Here is a 22,342-nt window from a genome sequence, read left to right on the forward strand (position 1 = left end):
GAGTAAAGTACCATTTTCCTACATTAGATTTCGTTCTAAATGCTTAATCCCTATGTAAAAACGTTAGTTAAGCAAGAATATCGTATTTTTAAAAAAATCTAATGATAGGATTTTCCAGAAAATTGAGAAAACCGAAAAATGTCAAGAGTAAAGTGCCATTTTCCTACATTAGATTTCGTTCTAAATGCTTAATCCCTATGTAGAAACGTTAGTTAAGCAAGAATATCGTATTTTTAAAAAAATCTAATGATAGGATTTTCCAGAAAATTGAAAAAACCGTAAAATGTCAAGAGTAAAGTGCCCTTATTTTAAACAATGTATCGTTCTAAATGCTTAATCCCTATGTAAAAAAGTTATTTAAGCAAGAATATGTTATTGAAAAAAATTAGAAAAATTTATTTTAGCCGTAAATCGAAAATAATGGGGACACCGGAGCTGTTCAAAGCGCCGAGCGCGCCGCGTACGCCCGAATATTTTCTAAGTCCCAACGTACCGATCAAGAGTAAAGTACCATTTTCCTACATTAGATTTCGTTCTAAATGCTTAATCCCTATGTAGAAACGTCAGTTAAGCAAGAATATCGTATTTTTAAAAAAATCTAATGATAGGATTTTCCAGAAAATTGAAAAAACCGAAAAATGTCAAGAGTAAAGTGCCATTTTCTGACATTAGATTTCGTTCTAAATGCTTAATCCCTATGTAGAAACGTTAGATAAGCAAGAATATCGTATTTTTAAAAAAATCTAATGATAGGATTTTTCAGAAAATTGAAAAAACCGTAAAATGTCAAGAGTAAAGTGCCCTTATTTTAAACAATGTATCGTTCTAAATGCTTAATCCCTATGTAAAAAAGTTATTTAAGCAAGAATATGTTATTGAAAAAAATTAGAAAAATTTATTTTAGCCGTAAATCGAAAATAATGGGTCGAGCGAATCGGTCGATTGCGCCGAGACGCGCTATGATGCAACAGACGAGCGATTGGAACGCCCGAATATTTTCAAAGTCCCACCGTACCGATCAAGAGTAAAGTACCATTTTCCTACATTAGATTTCGTTCTAAATGCTTAATCCCTATGTAGAAACGTTAGTTAAGCAACAATATCGTATTTTTAAAAAAATCTAATGATAGGATTTTCCAGAAAATTGAAAAAACCGAAAAATGTCAAGAGTAAAGTGCCATTTTCTGACATTAGATTTCGTTCTAAATGCTTAATCCCTATGTAGAAACGTTAGTTAAGCAAGAATATCGTATTTTTAAAAAAATCTAATGATAGGATTTTCCAGAAAATTGAAAAAACCGTAAAATGTCAAGAGTAAAGTGCCCTTATTTTAAACAATGTATCGTTCTAAATGCTTAATCCCTATGTAAAAAAGTTATTTAAGCAAGAATATGTTATTGAAAAAAATTAGAAAAATTTATTTTAGCCGTAAATCGAAAATAATGGGTCGAGCGAATCGGTCGATTGCGCCGAGACGCGCTATGATGCAACAGACGAGCGATTGGAACGCCCGAATATTTTCAAAGTCCCAACGTACCGATCAAGAGTAAAGTACCATTTTCCTACATTAGATTTCGTTCTAAATGCTTAATCCCTATGTAGAAACGTTAGTTAAGCAAGAATATCGTATTTTTAAAAAAATCTAATGATAGGATTTTTCAGAAAATTGAAAAAACCGTAAAATGTCAAGAGTAAAGTGCCCTTATTTTAAACAATGTATCGTTCTAAATGCTTAATCCCTATGTAAAAAAGTTATTTAAGCAAGAATATGTTATTGAAAAAAATTAGAAAAATTTATTTTAGCCGTAAATCGAAAATAATGGGTCGAGCGAATCGGTCGATTGCGCCGAGACGCGCTATGATGCAACAGACGAGCGATTGGAACGCCCGAATATTTTCAAAGTCCCAACGTACCGATCAAGAGTAAAGTACCATTTTCCTACATTAGATTTCGTTCTAAATGCTTAATCCCTATGTAGAAACGTCAGTTAAGCAAGAATATCGTATTTTTAAAAAAATCTAATGATAGGATTTTCCAGAAAATTGAAAAAACCGAAAAATGTCAAGAGTAAAGTGCCATTTTCTGACATTAGATTTCGTTCTAAATGCTTAATCCCTATGTAGAAACGTGAGATAAGCAAGAATATCGTATTTTTAAAAAAATCTAATGATAGGATTTTTCAGAAAATTGAAAAAACCGAAAAATGTCAAGAGTAAAGTGCCATTTTCTGACATTAGATTTCGTTCTAAATGCTTAATCCCTATGTAGAAACGTTAGATAAGCAAGAATATCGTATTTTTAAAAAAATCTAATGATAGGATTTTTCAGAAAATTGAAAAAACCGTAAAATGTCAAGAGTAAAGTGCCCTTATTTTAAACAATGTATCGTTCTAAATGCTTAATCCCTATGTAAAAAAGTTATTTAAGCAAGAATATGTTATTGAAAAAAATTAGAAAAATTTATTTTAGCCGTAAATCGAAAATAATGGGTCGAGCGAATCGGTCGATTGCGCCGAGACGCGCTATGATGCAACAGACGAGCGATTGGAACGCCCGAATATTTTCAAAGTCCCAACGTACCGATCAAGAGTAAAGTACCATTTTCCTACATTAGATTTCGTTCTAAATGCTTAATCCCTATGTAAAAACGTTAGTTAAGCAAGAATATCGTATTTTTAAAAAAATCTAATGATAGGATTTTCCAGAAAATTGAAAAAACCGAAAAATGTCAAGAGTAAAGTGCCATTTTCCTACATTAGATTTCGTTCTAAATGCTTAATCCCTATGTAGAAACGTTAGATAAGCAAGAATATCGTATTTTTAAAAAAATCTAATGATAGGATTTTCCAGAAAATTGAAAAAACCGTAAAATGTCAAGAGTAAAGTGCCCTTATTTTAAACAATGTATCGTTCTAAATGCTTAATCCCTATGTAAAAAAGTTATTTAAGCAAGAATATGTTATTGAAAAAAATTAGAAAAATTTATTTTAGCCGTAAATCGAAAATAATGGGGACACCGGAGCTGTTCAAAGCGCCGAGCGCGCCGCGTACGCCCGAATATTTTCTAAGTACCAACGTACCGATCAAGAGTAAAGTACCATTTTCCTACATTAGATTTCGTTCTAAATGCTTAATCCCTATGTAAAAACGTTAGTTAAGCAAGAATATCGTATTTTTAAAAAAATCTAATGATAGGATTTTTCAGAAAATTGAAAAAACCGTAAAATGTCAAGAGTAAAGTGCCCTTATTTTAAACAATGTATCGTTCTAAATGCTTAATCCCTATGTAAAAAAGTTATTTAAGCAAGAATATGTTATTGAAAAAAATTAGAAAAATTTATTTTAGCCGTAAATCGAAAATAATGGGGACACCGGAGCTGTTCAAAGCGCCGAGCGCGCCGCGTACGCCCGAATATTTTCTAAGTACCAACGTACCGATCAAGAGTAAAGTACCATTTTCCTACATTAGATTTCGTTCTAAATGCTTAATCCCTATGTAGAAACGTCAGTTAAGCAAGAATATCGTATTTTTAAAAAAATCTAATGATAGGATTTTCCAGAAAATTGAAAAAACCGAAAAATGTCAAGAGTAAAGTGCCATTTTCTGACATTAGATTTCGTTCTAAATGCTTAATCCCTATGTAGAAACGTTAGATAAGCAAGAATATCGTATTTTTAAAAAAATCTAATGATAGGATTTTTCAGAAAATTGAAAAAACCGTAAAATGTCAAGAGTAAAGTGCCCTTATTTTAAACAATGTATCGTTCTAAATGCTTAATCCCTATGTAAAAAAGTTATTTAAGCAAGAATATGTTATTGAAAAAAATTAGAAAAATTTATTTTAGCCGTAAATCGAAAATAATGGGTCGAGCGAATCGGTCGATTGCGCCGAGACGCGCTATGATGCAACAGACGAGCGATTGGAACGCCCGAATATTTTCAAAGTCCCACCGTACCGATCAAGAGTAAAGTACCATTTTCCTACATTAGATTTCGTTCTAAATGCTTAATCCCTATGTAGAAACGTTAGTTAAGCAACAATATCGTATTTTTAAAAAAATCTAATGATAGGATTTTCCAGAAAATTGAAAAAACCGAAAAATGTCAAGAGTAAAGTGCCATTTTCTGACATTAGATTTCGTTCTAAATGCTTAATCCCTATGTAGAAACGTTAGTTAAGCAAGAATATCGTATTTTTAAAAAAATCTAATGATAGGATTTTCCAGAAAATTGAAAAAACCGTAAAATGTCAAGAGTAAAGTGCCCTTATTTTAAACAATGTATCGTTCTAAATGCTTAATCCCTATGTAAAAAAGTTATTTAAGCAAGAATATGTTATTGAAAAAAATTAGAAAAATTTATTTTAGCCGTAAATCGAAAATAATGGGTCGAGCGAATCGGTCGATTGCGCCGAGACGCGCTATGATGCAACAGACGAGCGATTGGAACGCCCGAATATTTTCAAAGTCCCACCGTACCGATCAAGAGTAAAGTACCATTTTCCTACATTAGATTTCGTTCTAAATGCTTAATCCCTATGTAGAAACGTTAGTTAAGCAACAATATCGTATTTTTAAAAAAATCTAATGATAGGATTTTCCAGAAAATTGAAAAAACCGAAAAATGTCAAGAGTAAAGTGCCATTTTCTGACATTAGATTTCGTTCTAAATGCTTAATCCCTATGTAGAAACGTCAGTTAAGCAAGAATATCGTATTTTTAAAAAAATCTAATGATAGGATTTTCCAGAAAATTGAAAAAACCGAAAAATGTCAAGAGTAAAGTGCCATTTTCTGACATTAGATTTCGTTCTAAATGCTTAATCCCTATGTAGAAACGTTAGATAAGCAAGAATATCGTATTTTTAAAAAAATCTAATGATAGGATTTTTCAGAAAATTGAAAAAACCGTAAAATGTCAAGAGTAAAGTGCCCTTATTTTAAACAATGTATCGTTCTAAATGCTTAATCCCTATGTAAAAAAGTTATTTAAGCAAGAATATGTTATTGAAAAAAATTAGAAAAATTTATTTTAGCCGTAAATCGAAAATAATGGGTCGAGCGAATCGGTCGATTGCGCCGAGACGCGCTATGATGCAACAGACGAGCGATTGGAACGCCCGAATATTTTCAAAGTCCCAACGTACCGATCAAGAGTAAAGTACCATTTTCCTACATTAGATTTCGTTCTAAATGCTTAATCCCTATGTAAAAACGTTAGTTAAGCAAGAATATCGTATTTTTAAAAAAATCTAATGATAGGATTTTCCAGAAAATTGAAAAAACCGAAAAATGTCAAGAGTAAAGTGCCATTTTCCTACATTAGATTTCGTTCTAAATGCTTAATCCCTATGTAGAAACGTTAGATAAGCAAGAATATCGTATTTTTAAAAAAATCTAATGATAGGATTTTCCAGAAAATTGAAAAAACCGTAAAATGTCAAGAGTAAAGTGCCCTTATTTTAAACAATGTATCGTTCTAAATGCTTAATCCCTATGTAAAAAAGTTATTTAAGCAAGAATATGTTATTGAAAAAAATTAGAAAAATTTATTTTAGCCGTAAATCGAAAATAATGGGGACACCGGAGCTGTTCAAAGCGCCGAGCGCGCCGCGTACGCCCGAATATTTTCTAAGTACCAACGTACCGATCAAGAGTAAAGTACCATTTTCCTACATTAGATTTCGTTCTAAATGCTTAATCCCTATGTAAAAACGTTAGTTAAGCAAGAATATCGTATTTTTAAAAAAATCTAATGATAGGATTTTTCAGAAAATTGAAAAAACCGTAAAATGTCAAGAGTAAAGTGCCCTTATTTTAAACAATGTATCGTTCTAAATGCTTAATCCCTATGTAAAAAAGTTATTTAAGCAAGAATATGTTATTGAAAAAAATTAGAAAAATTTATTTTAGCCGTAAATCGAAAATAATGGGGACACCGGAGCTGTTCAAAGCGCCGAGCGCGCCGCGTACGCCCGAATATTTTCTAAGTCCCAACGTACCGATCAAGAGTAAAGTACCATTTTCCTACATTAGATTTCGTTCTAAATGCTTAATCCCTATGTAGAAACGTCAGTTAAGCAAGAATATCGTATTTTTAAAAAAATCTAATGATAGGATTTTCCAGAAAATTGAAAAAACCGAAAAATGTCAAGAGTAAAGTGCCATTTTCTGACATTAGATTTCGTTCTAAATGCTTAATCCCTATGTAGAAACGTTAGATAAGCAAGAATATCGTATTTTTAAAAAAATCTAATGATAGGATTTTTCAGAAAATTGAAAAAACCGTAAAATGTCAAGAGTAAAGTGCCCTTATTTTAAACAATGTATCGTTCTAAATGCTTAATCCCTATGTAAAAAAGTTATTTAAGCAAGAATATGTTATTGAAAAAAATTAGAAAAATTTATTTTAGCCGTAAATCGAAAATAATGGGTCGAGCGAATCGGTCGATTGCGCCGAGACGCGCTATGATGCAACAGACGAGCGATTGGAACGCCCGAATATTTTCAAAGTCCCACCGTACCGATCAAGAGTAAAGTACCATTTTCCTACATTAGATTTCGTTCTAAATGCTTAATCCCTATGTAGAAACGTTAGTTAAGCAACAATATCGTATTTTTAAAAAAATCTAATGATAGGATTTTCCAGAAAATTGAAAAAACCGAAAAATGTCAAGAGTAAAGTGCCATTTTCTGACATTAGATTTCGTTCTAAATGCTTAATCCCTATGTAGAAACGTTAGTTAAGCAAGAATATCGTATTTTTAAAAAAATCTAATGATAGGATTTTCCAGAAAATTGAAAAAACCGTAAAATGTCAAGAGTAAAGTGCCCTTATTTTAAACAATGTATCGTTCTAAATGCTTAATCCCTATGTAAAAAAGTTATTTAAGCAAGAATATGTTATTGAAAAAAATTAGAAAAATTTATTTTAGCCGTAAATCGAAAATAATGGGTCGAGCGAATCGGTCGATTGCGCCGAGATGCGCTATGATGCAACAGACGAGCGATTGGAACGCCCGAATATTTTCAAAGTCCCAACGTACCGATCAAGAGTAAAGTACCATTTTCCTACATTAGATTTCGTTCTAAATGCTTAATCCCTATGTAGAAACGTTAGTTAAGCAAGAATATCGTATTTTTAAAAAAATCTAATGATAGGATTTTTCAGAAAATTGAAAAAACCGTAAAATGTCAAGAGTAAAGTGCCCTTATTTTAAACAATGTATCGTTCTAAATGCTTAATCCCTATGTAAAAAAGTTATTTAAGCAAGAATATGTTATTGAAAAAAATTAGAAAAATTTATTTTAGCCGTAAATCGAAAATAATGGGTCGAGCGAATCGGTCGATTGCGCCGAGACGCGCTATGATGCAACAGACGAGCGATTGGAACGCCCGAATATTTTCAAAGTCCCACCGTACCGATCAAGAGTAAAGTACCATTTTCCTACATTAGATTTCGTTCTAAATGCTTAATCCCTATGTAGAAACGTTAGTTAAGCAACAATATCGTATTTTTAAAAAAATCTAATGATAGGATTTTCCAGAAAATTGAAAAAACCGAAAAATGTCAAGAGTAAAGTGCCATTTTCTGACATTAGATTTCGTTCTAAATGCTTAATCCCTATGTAGAAACGTTAGTTAAGCAAGAATATCGTATTTTTAAAAAAATCTAATGATAGGATTTTTCAGAAAATTGAAAAAACCGTAAAATGTCAAGAGTAAAGTGCCCTTATTTTAAACATTATATCGTTCTAAATGCTTAATCCCTATGTAAAAAAGTTATTTAAGCAAGAATATGTTATTGAAAAAAATTAGAAAAATTTATTTTAGCCGTAAATCGAAAATAATGGGTCGAGCGAATCGGTCGATTGCGCCGAGACGCGCTATGATGCAACAGACGAGCGATTGGAACGCCCGAATATTTTCAAAGTCCCACCGTACCGATCAAGAGTAAAGTACCATTTTCCTACATTAGATTTCGTTCTAAATGCTTAATCCCTATGTAGAAACGTTAGTTAAGCAACAATATCGTATTTTTAAAAAAATCTAATGATAGGATTTTCCAGAAAATTGAAAAAACCGAAAAATGTCAAGAGTAAAGTGCCATTTTCTGACATTAGATTTCGTTCTAAATGCTTAATCCCTATGTAGAAACGTTAGTTAAGCAAGAATATCGTATTTTTAAAAAAATCTAATGATAGGATTTTTCAGAAAATTGAAAAAACCGTAAAATGTCAAGAGTAAAGTGCCCTTATTTTAAACATTATATCGTTCTAAATGCTTAATCCCTATGTAAAAAAGTTATCTAAGCAAGAATATGTTATTGAATAAAATGAGAAAAATTTATTTTAGCCGTAAATCGAAAATAATGGGTCGAGCGAATCGGTCGATTGCGCCGAGACGCGCTATGATGCAACAGACGAGCGATTGGAACGCCCGAATATTTTCAAAGTCCCAACGTACCGATCAAGAGTAAAGTACCATTTTCCTACATTAGATTTCGTTCTAAATGCTTAATCCCTATGTAGAAACGTTAGTTAAGCAAGAATATCGTATTTTTAAAAAAATCTAATGATAGGATTTTCCAGAAAATTGAAAAAACCGAAAAATGTCAGGAGTAAAGTGCCATTTTCTGACATTAGATTTCGTTCTAAATGCTTAATCCCTATGTAGAAACGTTAGTTAAGCAAGAATATCGTATTTTTAAAAAAATCTAATGATAGGATTTTCCAGAAAATTGAAAAAACCGTAAAATGTCAAGAGTAAAGTGCCCTTATTTTAAACAATGTATCGTTCTAAATGCTTAATCCCTATGTAAAAAAGTTATTTAAGCAAGAATATGTTATTGAAAAAAATTAGAAAAATTTATTTTAGCCGTAAATCGAAAATAATGGGTCGAGCGAATCGGTCGATTGCGCCGAGATGCGCTATGATGCAACAGACGAGCGATTGGAACGCCCGAATATTTTCAAAGTCCCAACGTACCGATCAAGAGTAAAGTACCATTTTCCTACATTAGATTTCGTTCTAAATGCTTAATCCCTATGTAGAAACGTTAGTTAAGCAAGAATATCGTATTTTTAAAAAAATCTAATGATAGGATTTTTCAGAAAATTGAAAAAACCGTAAAATGTCAAGAGTAAAGTGCCCTTATTTTAAACAATGTATCGTTCTAAATGCTTAATCCCTATGTAAAAAAGTTATTTAAGCAAGAATATGTTATTGAAAAAAATTAGAAAAATTTATTTTAGCCGTAAATCGAAAATAATGGGTCGAGCGAATCGGTCGATTGCGCCGAGACGCGCTATGATGCAACAGACGAGCGATTGGAACGCCCGAATATTTTCAAAGTCCCACCGTACCGATCAAGAGTAAAGTACCATTTTCCTACATTAGATTTCGTTCTAAATGCTTAATCCCTATGTAGAAACGTTAGTTAAGCAACAATATCGTATTTTTAAAAAAATCTAATGATAGGATTTTCCAGAAAATTGAAAAAACCGAAAAATGTCAAGAGTAAAGTGCCATTTTCTGACATTAGATTTCGTTCTAAATGCTTAATCCCTATGTAGAAACGTTAGATAAGCAAGAATATCGTATTTTTAAAAAAATCTAATGATAGGATTTTTCAGAAAATTGAAAAAACCGTAAAATGTCAAGAGTAAAGTGCCCTTATTTTAAACATTATATCGTTCTAAATGCTTAATCCCTATGTAAAAAACTTATTTAAGCAAGAATATGTTATTGAAAAAAATTAGAAAAATTTATTTTAGCCGTAAATCGAAAATAATGGGTCGAGCGAATCGGTCGATTGCGCCGAGACGCGCTATGATGCAACAGACGAGCGATTGGAACGCCCGAATATTTTCAAAGTCCCACCGTACCGATCAAGAGTAAAGTACCATTTTCCTACATTAGATTTCGTTCTAAATGCTTAATCCCTATGTAGAAACGTTAGTTAAGCAACAATATCGTATTTTTAAAAAAATCTAATGATAGGATTTTCCAGAAAATTGAAAAAACCGAAAAATGTCAAGAGTAAAGTGCCATTTTCTGACAATAGATTTCGTTCTAAATGCTTAATCCCTATGTAGAAACGTTAGTTAAGCAAGAATATCGTATTTTTAAAAAAATCTAATGATAGGATTTTTCAGAAAATTGAAAAAACCGTAAAATGTCAAGAGTAAAGTGCCCTTATTTTAAACATTATATCGTTCTAAATGCTTAATCCCTATGTAAAAAAGTTATCTAAGCAAGAATATGTTATTGAATAAAATGAGAAAAATTTATTTTAGCCGTAAATCGAAAATAATGGGTCGAGCGAATCGGTCGATTGCGCCGAGACGCGCTATGATGCAACAGACGAGCGATTGGAACGCCCGAATATTTTCAAAGTCCCAACGTACCGATCAAGAGTAAAGTACCATTTTCCTACATTAGATTTCGTTCTAAATGCTTAATCCCTATGTAGAAACGTTAGTTAAGCAAGAATATCGTATTTTTAAAAAAATCTAATGATAGGATTTTCCAGAAAATTGAAAAAACCGAAAAATGTCAGGAGTAAAGTGCCATTTTCTGACATTAGATTTCGTTCTAAATGCTTAATCCCTATGTAGAAACGTTAGTTAAGCAAGAATATCGTATTTTTAAAAAAATCTAATGATAGGATTTTCCAGAAAATTGAAAAAACCGTAAAATGTCAAGAGTAAAGTGCCCTTATTTTAAACAATGTATCGTTCTAAATGCTTAATCCCTATGTAAAAAAGTTATTTAAGCAAGAATATGTTATTGAAAAAAATTAGAAAAATTTATTTTAGCCGTAAATCGAAAATAATGGGTCGAGCGAATCGGTCGATTGCGCCGAGACGCGCTATGATGCAACAGACGAGCGATTGGAACGCCCGAATATTTTCAAAGTCCCAACGTACCGATCAAGAGTAAAGTACCATTTTCCTACATTAGATTTCGTTCTAAATGCTTAATCCCTATGTAGAAACGTTAGTTAAGCAAGAATATCGTATTTTTAAAAAAATCTAATGATAGGATTTTTCAGAAAATTGAAAAAACCGTAAAATGTCAAGAGTAAAGTGCCCTTATTTTAAACAATGTATCGTTCTAAATGCTTAATCCCTATGTAAAAAAGTTATTTAAGCAAGAATATGTTATTGAAAAAAATTAGAAAAATTTATTTTAGCCGTAAATCGAAAATAATGGGTCGAGCGAATCGGTCGATTGCGCCGAGACGCGCTATGATGCAACAGACGAGCGATTGGAACGCCCGAATATTTTCAAAGTCCCAACGTACCGATCAAGAGTAAAGTACCATTTTCCTACATTAGATTTCGTTCTAAATGCTTAATCCCTATGTAGAAACGTCAGTTAAGCAAGAATATCGTATTTTTAAAAAAATCTAATGATAGGATTTTCCAGAAAATTGAAAAAACCGAAAAATGTCAAGAGTAAAGTGCCATTTTCTGACATTAGATTTCGTTCTAAATGCTTAATCCCTATGTAGAAACGTGAGATAAGCAAGAATATCGTATTTTTAAAAAAATCTAATGATAGGATTTTTCAGAAAATTGAAAAAACCGTAAAATGTCAAGAGTAAAGTGCCCTTATTTTAAACAATGTATCGTTCTAAATGCTTAATCCCTATGTAAAAAAGTTATCTAAGCAAGAATATGTTATTGAATAAAATGAGAAAAATTTATTTTAGCCGTAAATCGAAAATAATGGGTCGAGCGAATCGGTCGATTGCGCCGAAACGCGCTATGATGCAACAGACGAGCGATTGGAACGCCCGAATATTTTCAAAGTCCCAACGTACCGATCAAGAGTAAAGTACCATTTTCCTACATTAGATTTCGTTCTAAATGCTTAATCCCTATGTAGAAACGTTAGTTAAGCAAGAATATCGTATTTTTAAAAAAATCTAATGATAGGATTTTCCAGAAAATTGAAAAAACCGAAAAATGTCAAGAGTAAAGTGCCATTTTCTGACATTAGATTTCGTTCTAAATGCTTAATCCCTATGTAGAAACGTTAGTTAAGCAAGAATATCGTATTTTTAAAAAAATCTAATGATAGGATTTTCCAGAAAATTGAAAAAACCGTAAAATGTCAAGAGTAAAGTGCCCTTATTTTAAACAATGTATCGTTCTAAATGCTTAATCCCTATGTAAAAAAGTTATTTAAGCAAGAATATGTTATTGAAAAAAATTAGAAAAATTTATTTTAGCCGTAAATCGAAAATAATGGGTCGAGCGAATCGGTCGATTGCGCCGAGACGCGCTATGATGCAACAGACGAGCGATTGGAACGCCCGAATATTTTCAAAGTCCCAACGTACCGATCAAGAGTAAAGTACCATTTTCCTACATTAGATTTCGTTCTAAATGCTTAATCCCTATGTAGAAACGTTAGTTAAGCAAGAATATCGTATTTTTAAAAAAATCTAATGATAGGATTTTTCAGAAAATTGAAAAAACCGTAAAATGTCAAGAGTAAAGTGCCATTTTCCTACATTAGATTTCGTTCTAAATGCTTAATCCCTATGTGGAAACGTCAGTTAAGCAAGAATATCGTATTTTTAAAAAAATCTAATGATAGGATTTTTCAGAAAATTGAAAAAACCGTAAAATGTCAAGAGTAAAGTGCCCTTATTTTAAACAATGTATCGTTCTAAATGCTTAATCCCTATGTAAAAAAGTTATTTAAGCAAGAATATGTTATTGAAAAAAATTAGAAAAATTTATTTTAGCCGTAAATCGAAAATAATGGGTCGAGCGAATCGGTCGATTGCGCCGAGACGCGCTATGATGCAACAGACGAGCGATTGGAACGCCCGAATATTTTCAAAGTCCCACCGTACCGATCAAGAGTAAAGTACCATTTTCCTACATTAGATTTCGTTCTAAATGCTTAATCCCTATGTAGAAACGTTAGTTAAGCAACAATATCGTATTTTTAAAAAAATCTAATGATAGGATTTTCCAGAAAATTGAAAAAACCGAAAAATGTCAAGAGTAAAGTGCCATTTTCTGACATTAGATTTCGTTCTAAATGCTTAATCCCTATGTAGAAACGTTAGATAAGCAAGAATATCGTATTTTTAAAAAAATCTAATGATAGGATTTTTCAGAAAATTGAAAAAACCGTAAAATGTCAAGAGTAAAGTGCCCTTATTTTAAACAATGTATCGTTCTAAATGCTTAATCCCTATGTAAAAAAGTTATTTAAGCAAGAATATGTTATTGAAAAAAATTAGAAAAATTTATTTTAGCCGTAAATCGAAAATAATGGGTCGAGCGAATCGGTCGATTGCGCCGAGACGCGCTATGATGCAACAGACGAGCGATTGGAACGCCCGAATATTTTCAAAGTCCCAACGTACCGATCAAGAGTAAAGTACCATTTTCCTACATTAGATTTCGTTCTAAATGCTTAATCCCTATGTAAAAACGTTAGTTAAGCAAGAATATCGTATTTTTAAAAAAATCTAATGATAGGATTTTCCAGAAAATTGAAAAAACCGAAAAATGTCAAGAGTAAAGTGCCATTTTCCTACATTAGATTTCGTTCTAATTGCTTAATCCCTATGTAGAAACGTTAGATAAGCAAGAATATCGTATTTTTAAAAAAATCTAATGATAGGATTTTCCAGAAAATTGAAAAAACCGTAAAATGTCAAGAGTAAAGTGCCCTTATTTTAAACAATGTATCGTTCTAAATGCTTAATCCCTATGTAAAAAAGTTATTTAAGCAAGAATATGTTATTGAAAAAAATTAGAAAAATTTATTTTAGCCGTAAATCGAAAATAATGGGGACACCGGAGCTGTTCAAAGCGCCGAGCGCGCCGCGTACGCCCGAATATTTTCTAAGTACCAACGTACCGATCAAGAGTAAAGTACCATTTTCCTACATTAGATTTCGTTCTAAATGCTTAATCCCTATGTAAAAACGTTAGTTAAGCAAGAATATCGTATTTTTAAAAAAATCTAATGATAGGATTTTTCAGAAAATTGAAAAAACCGTAAAATGTCAAGAGTAAAGTGCCCTTATTTTAAACAATGTATCGTTCTAAATGCTTAATCCCTATGTAAAAAAGTTATTTAAGCAAGAATATGTTATTGAAAAAAATTAGAAAAATTTATTTTAGCCGTAAATCGAAAATAATGGGGACACCGGAGCTGTTCAAAGCGCCGAGCGCGCCGCGTACGCCCGAATATTTTCTAAGTCCCAACGTACCGATCAAGAGTAAAGTACCATTTTCCTACATTAGATTTCGTTCTAAATGCTTAATCCCTATGTAGAAACGTCAGTTAAGCAAGAATATCGTATTTTTAAAAAAATCTAATGATAGGATTTTCCAGAAAATTGAAAAAACCGAAAAATGTCAAGAGTAAAGTGCCATTTTCTGACATTAGATTTCGTTCTAAATGCTTCATCCCTATGTAGAAACGTTAGTTAAGCAAGAATATCGTATTTTTAAAAAAATCTAATGATAGGATTTTTCAGAAAATTGAAAAAACCGTAAAATGTCAAGAGTAAAGTGCCCTTATTTTAAACAATGTATCGTTCTAAATGCTTAATCCCTATGTAAAAAAGTTATTTAAGCAAGAATATGTTATTGAAAAAAATTAGAAAAATTTATTTTAGCCGTAAATCGAAAATAATGGGTCGAGCGAATCGGTCGATTGCGCCGAGACGCGCTATGATGCAACAGACGAGCGATTGGAACGCCCGAATATTTTCAAAGTCCCACCGTACCGATCAAGAGTAAAGTACCATTTTCCTACATTAGATTTCGTTCTAAATGCTTAATCCCTATGTAGAAACGTTAGTTAAGCAACAATATCGTATTTTTAAAAAAATCTAATGATAGGATTTTCCAGAAAATTGAAAAAACCGAAAAATGTCAAGAGTAAAGTGCCATTTTCTGACATTAGATTTCGTTCTAAATGCTTAATCCCTATGTAGAAACGTTAGTTAAGCAAGAATATCGTATTTTTAAAAAAATCTAATGATAGGATTTTTCAGAAAATTGAAAAAACCGTAAAATGTCAAGAGTAAAGTGCCCTTATTTTAAACATTATATCGTTCTAAATGCTTAATCCCTATGTAAAAAAGTTATTTAAGCAAGAATATGTTATTGAAAAAAATTAGAAAAATTTATTTTAGCCGTAAATCGAAAATAATGGGTCGAGCGAATCGGTCGATTGCGCCGAGACGCGCTATGATGCAACAGACGAGCGATTGGAACGCCCGAATATTTTCAAAGTCCCACCGTACCGATCAAGAGTAAAGTACCATTTTCCTACATTAGATTTCGTTCTAAATGCTTAATCCCTATGTAGAAACGTTAGTTAAGCAACAATATCGTATTTTTAAAAAAATCTAATGATAGGATTTTCCAGAAAATTGAAAAAACCGAAAAATGTCAAGAGTAAAGTGCCATTTTCTGACATTAGATTTCGTTCTAAATGCTTAATCCCTATGTAGAAACGTTAGTTAAGCAAGAATATCGTATTTTTAAAAAAATCTAATGATAGGATTTTTCAGAAAATTGAAAAAACCGTAAAATGTCAAGAGTAAAGTGCCCTTATTTTAAACATTATATCGTTCTAAATGCTTAATCCCTATGTAAAAAAGTTATCTAAGCAAGAATATGTTATTGAATAAAATGAGAAAAATTTATTTTAGCCGTAAATCGAAAATAATGGGTCGAGCGAATCGGTCGATTGCGCCGAGACGCGCTATGATGCAACAGACGAGCGATTGGAACGCCCGAATATTTTCAAAGTCCCAACGTACCGATCAAGAGTAAAGTACCATTTTCCTACATTAGATTTCGTTCTAAATGCTTAATCCCTATGTAGAAACGTTAGTTAAGCAAGAATATCGTATTTTTAAAAAAATCTAATGATAGGATTTTCCAGAAAATTGAAAAAACCGAAAAATGTCAGGAGTAAAGTGCCATTTTCTGACATTAGATTTCGTTCTAAATGCTTAATCCCTATGTAGAAACGTTAGTTAAGCAAGAATATCGTATTTTTAAAAAAATCTAATGATAGGATTTTCCAGAAAATTGAAAAAACCGTAAAATGTCAAGAGTAAAGTGCCCTTATTTTAAACAATGTATCGTTCTAAATGCTTAATCCCTATGTAAAAAAGTTATTTAAGCAAGAATATGTTATTGAAAAAAATTAGAAAAATTTATTTTAGCCGTAAATCGAAAATAATGGGTCGAGCGAATCGGTCGATTGCGCCGAGATGCGCTATGATGCAACAGACGAGCGATTGGAACGCCCGAATATTTTCAAAGTCCCAACGTACCGATCAAGAGTAAAGTACCATTTTCCTACATTAGATTTCGTTCTAAATGCTTAATCCCTATGTAGAAACGTTAGTTAAGCAAGAATATCGTATTTTTAAAAAAATCTAATGATAGGATTTTTCAGAAAATTGAAAAAACCGTAAAATGTCAAGAGTAAAGTGCCCTTATTTTAAACAATGTATCGTTCTAAATGCTTAATCCCTATGTAAAAAAGTTATTTAAGCAAGAATATGTTATTGAAAAAAATTAGAAAAATTTATTTTAGCCGTAAATCGAAAATAATGGGTCGAGCGAATCGGTCGATTGCGCCGAGACGCGCTATGATGCAACAGACGAGCGATTGGAACGCCCGAATATTTTCAAAGTCCCACCGTACCGATCAAGAGTAAAGTACCATTTTCCTACATTAGATTTCGTTCTAAATGCTTAATCCCTATGTAGAAACGTTAGTTAAGCAACAATATCGTATTTTTAAAAAAATCTAATGATAGGATTTTCCAGAAAATTGAAAAAACCGAAAAATGTCAAGAGTAAAGTGCCATTTTCTGACATTAGATTTCGTTCTAAATGCTTAATCCCTATGTAGAAACGTTAGTTAAGCAAGAATATCGTATTTTTAAAAAAATCTAATGATAGGATTTTCCAGAAAATTGAAAAAACCGTAAAATGTCAAGAGTAAAGTGCCCTTATTTTAAACAATGTATCGTTCTAAATGCTTAATCCCTATGTAAAAAAGTTATTTAAGCAAGAATATGTTATTGAAAAAAATTAGAAAAATTTATTTTAGCCGTAAATCGAAAATAATGGGTCGAGCGAATCGGTCGATTGCGCCGAGATGCGCTATGATGCAACAGACGAGCGATTGGAACGCCCGAATATTTTCAAAGTCCCAACGTACCGATCAAGAGTAAAGTACCATTTTCCTACATTAGATTTCGTTCTAAATGCTTAATCCCTATGTAGAAACGTTAGTTAAGCAAGAATATCGTATTTTTAAAAAAATCTAATGATAGGATTTTTCAGAAAATTGAAAAAACCGTAAAATGTCAAGAGTAAAGTGCCCTTATTTTAAACAATGTATCGTTCTAAATGCTTAATCCCTATGTAAAAAAGTTATTTAAGCAAGAATATGTTATTGAAAAAAATTAGAAAAATTTATTTTAGCCGTAAATCGAAAATAATGGGTCGAGCGAATCGGTCGATTGCGCCGAGACGCGCTATGATGCAACAGACGAGCGATTGGAACGCCCGAATATTTTCAAAGTCCCACCGTACCGATCAAGAGTAAAGTACCATTTTCCTACATTAGATTTCGTTCTAAATGCTTAATCCCTATGTAGAAACGTTAGTTAAGCAACAATATCGTATTTTTAAAAAAATCTAATGATAGGATTTTCCAGAAAATTGAAAAAACCGAAAAATGTCAAGAGTAAAGTGCCATTTTCTGACATTAGATTTCGTTCTAAATGCTTAATCCCTATGTAGAAACGTTAGTTAAGCAAGAATATCGTATTTTTAAAAAAATCTAATGATAGGATTTTTCAGAAAATTGAAAAAACCGTAAAATGTCAAGAGTAAAGTGCCCTTATTTTAAACATTATATCGTTCTAAATGCTTAATCCCTATGTAAAAAAGTTATTTAAGCAAGAATATGTTATTGAAAAAAATTAGAAAAATTTATTTTAGCCGTAAATCGAAAATAATGGGTCGAGCGAATCGGTCGATTGCGCCGAGACGCGCTATGATGCAACAGACGAGCGATTGGAACGCCCGAATATTTTCAAAGTCCCACCGTACCGATCAAGAGTAAAGTACCATTTTCCTACATTAGATTTCGTTCTAAATGCTTAATCCCTATGTAGAAACGTTAGTTAAGCAACAATATCGTATTTTTAAAAAAATCTAATGATAGGATTTTCCAGAAAATTGAAAAAACCGAAAAATGTCAAGAGTAAAGTGCCATTTTCTGACATTAGATTTCGTTCTAAATGCTTAATCCCTATGTAGAAACGTTAGTTAAGCAAGAATATCGTATTTTTAAAAAAATCTAATGATAGGATTTTTCAGAAAATTGAAAAAACCGTAAAATGTCAAGAGTAAAGTGCCCTTATTTTAAACATTATATCGTTCTAAATGCTTAATCCCTATGTAAAAAAGTTATCTAAGCAAGAATATGTTATTGAATAAAATGAGAAAAATTTATTTTAGCCGTAAATCGAAAATAATGGGTCGAGCGAATCGGTCGATTGCGCCGAGACGCGCTATGATGCAACAGACGAGCGATTGGAACGCCCGAATATTTTCAAAGTCCCAACGTACCGATCAAGAGTAAAGTACCATTTTCCTACATTAGATTTCGTTCTAAATGCTTAATCCCTATGTAGAAACGTTAGTTAAGCAAGAATATCGTATTTTTAAAAAAATCTAATGATAGGATTTTCCAGAAAATTGAAAAAACCGAAAAATGTCAGGAGTAAAGTGCCATTTTCTGACATTAGATTTCGTTCTAAATGCTTAATCCCTATGTAGAAACGTTAGTTAAGCAAGAATATCGTATTTTTAAAAAAATCTAATGATAGGATTTTCCAGAAAATTGAAAAAACCGTAAAATGTCAAGAGTAAAGTGCCCTTATTTTAAACAATGTATCGTTCTAAATGCTTAATCCCTATGTAAAAAAGTTATTTAAGCAAGAATATGTTATTGAAAAAAATTAGAAAAATTTATTTTAGCCGTAAATCGAAAATAATGGGTCGAGCGAATCGGTCGATTGCGCCGAGATGCGCTATGATGCAACAGACGAGCGATTGGAACGCCCGAATATTTTCAAAGTCCCAACGTACCGATCAAGAGTAAAGTACCATTTTCCTACATTAGATTTCGTTCTAAATGCTTAATCCCTATGTAGAAACGTTAGTTAAGCAAGAATATCGTATTTTTAAAAAAATCTAATGATAGGATTTTTCAGAAAATTGAAAAAACCGTAAAATGTCAAGAGTAAAGTGCCCTTATTTTAAACAATGTATCGTTCTAAATGCTTAATCCCTATGTAAAAAAGTTATTTAAGCAAGAATATGTTATTGAAAAAAATTAGAAAAATTTATTTTAGCCGTAAATCGAAAATAATGGGTCGAGCGAATCGGTCGATTGCGCCGAGACGCGCTATGATGCAACAGACGAGCGATTGGAACGCCCGAATATTTTCAAAGTCCCACCGTACCGATCAAGAGTAAAGTACCATTTTCCTACATTAGATTTCGTTCTAAATGCTTAATCCCTATGTAGAAACGTTAGTTAAGCAACAATATCGTATTTTTAAAAAAATCTAATGATAGGATTTTCCAGAAAATTGAAAAAACCGAAAAATGTCAAGAGTAAAGTGCCATTTTCTGACATTAGATTTCGTTCTAAATGCTTAATCCCTATGTAGAAACGTTAGTTAAGCAAGAATATCGTATTTTTAAAAAAATCTAATGATAGGATTTTTCAGAAAATTGAAAAAACCGTAAAATGTCAAGAGTAAAGTGCCCTTATTTTAAACATTATATCGTTCTAAATGCTTAATCCCTATGTAAAAAAGTTATTTAAGCAAGAATATGTTATTGAAAAAAATTAGAAAAATTTATTTTAGCCGTAAATCGAAAATAATGGGTCGAGCGAATCGGTCGATTGCGCCGAGACGCGCTATGATGCAACAGACGAGCGATTGGAACGCCCGAATATTTTCAAAGTCCCACCGTACCGATCAAGAGTAAAGTACCATTTTCCTACATTAGATTTCGTTCTAAATGCTTAATCCCTATGTAGAAACGTTAGTTAAGCAACAATATCGTATTTTTAAAAAAATCTAATGATAGGATTTTCCAGAAAATTGAAAAAACCGAAAAATGTCAAGAGTAAAGTGCCATTTTCTGACATTAGATTTCGTTCTAAATGCTTAATCCCTATGTAGAAACGTTAGTTAAGCAAGAATATCGTATTTTTAAAAAAATCTAATGATAGGATTTTTCAGAAAATTGAAAAAACCGTAAAATGTCAAGAGTAAAGTGCCCTTATTTTAAACATTATATCGTTCTAAATGCTTAATCCCTATGTAAAAAAGTTATCTAAGCAAGAATATGTTATTGAATAAAATGAGAAAAATTTATTTTAGCCGTAAATCGAAAATAATGGGTCGAGCGAATCGGTCGATTGCGCCGAGACGCGCTATGATGCAACAGACGAGCGATTGGAACGCCCGAATATTTTCAAAGTCCCAACGTACCGATCAAGAGTAAAGTACCATTTTCCTACATTAGATTTCGTTCTAAATGCTTAATCCCTATGTAGAAACGTTAGTTAAGCAAGAATATCGTATTTTTAAAAAAATCTAATGATAGGGTTTTCCAGAAAATTGAAAAAACCGAAAAATGTCAGGAGTAAAGTGCCATTTTCTGACATTAGATTTCGTTCTAAATGCTTAATCCCTATGTAGAAACGTGAGATAAGCAAGAATATCGTATTTTTAAAAAAATCTAATGATAGGATTTTTCAGAAAATTGAAAAAACCGTAAAATGTCAAGAGTAAAGTGCCCTTATTTTAAACAATGTATCGTTCTAAATGCTTAATCCCTATGTAAAAAAGTTATTTAAGCAAGAATATGTTATTGAAAAAAATTAGAAAAATTTATTTTAGCCGTAAATCGAAAATAATGGGTCGAGCGAATCGGTCGATTGCGCCGAGACGCGCTATGATGCAACAGACGAGCGATTGGAACGCCCGAATATTTTCAAAGTCCCACCGTACCGATCAAGAGTAAAGTACCATTTTCCTACATTAGATTTCGTTCTAAATGCTTAATCCCTATGTAGAAACGTTAGTTAAGCAACAATATCGTATTTTTAAAAAAATCTAATGATAGGATTTTCCAGAAAATTGAAAAAACCGAAAAATGTCAAGAGTAAAGTGCCATTTTCTGACATTAGATTTCGTTCTAAATGCTTAATCCCTATGTAGAAACGTTAGTTAAGCAAGAATATCGTATTTTTAAAAAAATCTAATGATAGGATTTTTCAGAAAATTGAAAAAACCGTAAAATGTCAAGAGTAAAGTGCCCTTATTTTAAACATTATATCGTTCTAAATGCTTAATCCCTATGTAAAAAAGTTATCTAAGCAAGAATATGTTATTGAATAAAATGAGAAAAATTTATTTTAGCCGTAAATCGAAAATAATGGGTCGAGCGAATCGGTCGATTGCGCCGAGACGCGCTATGATGCAACAGACGAGCGATTGGAACGCCCGAATATTTTCAAAGTCCCAACGTACCGATCAAGAGTAAAGTACCATTTTCCTACATTAGATTTCGTTCTAAATGCTTAATCCCTATGTAGAAACGTTAGTTAAGCAAGAATATCGTATTTTTAAAAAAATCTAATGATAGGATTTTCCAGAAAATTGAAAAAACCGAAAAATGTCAAGAGTAAAGTGCCATTTTCTGACATTAGATTTCGTTCTAAATGCTTAATCCCTATGTAGAAACGTTAGTTAAGCAAGAATATCGTATTTTTAAAAAAATCTAATGATAGGATTTTTCAGAAAATTGAAAAAACCGTAAAATGTCAAGAGTAAAGTGCCCTTATTTTAAACAATGTATCGTTCTAAATGCTTAATCCCTATGTAAAAAAGTTATTTAAGCAAGAATATGTTATTGAAAAAAATTAGAAAAATTTATTTTAGCCGTAAATCGAAAATAATGGGTCGAGCGAATCGGTCGATTGCGCCGAGACGCGCTATGATGCAACAGACGAGCGATTGGAACGCCCGAATATTTTCAAAGTCCCAACGTACCGATCAAGAGTAAAGTACCATTTTCCTACATTAGATTTCGTTCTAAATGCTTAATCCCTATGTAAAAACGTTAGTTAAGCAAGAATATCGTATTTTTAAAAAAATCTAATGATAGGATTTTCCAGAAAATTGAAAAAACCGAAAAATGTCAAGAGTAAAGTGCCATTTTCTGA

Source organism: Megalopta genalis, unplaced genomic scaffold (assembly GCF_051020955.1).
Source record: "Megalopta genalis isolate 19385.01 unplaced genomic scaffold, iyMegGena1_principal scaffold0033, whole genome shotgun sequence".
Lineage (NCBI taxonomy): Eukaryota > Metazoa > Arthropoda > Insecta > Hymenoptera > Halictidae > Megalopta > Megalopta genalis.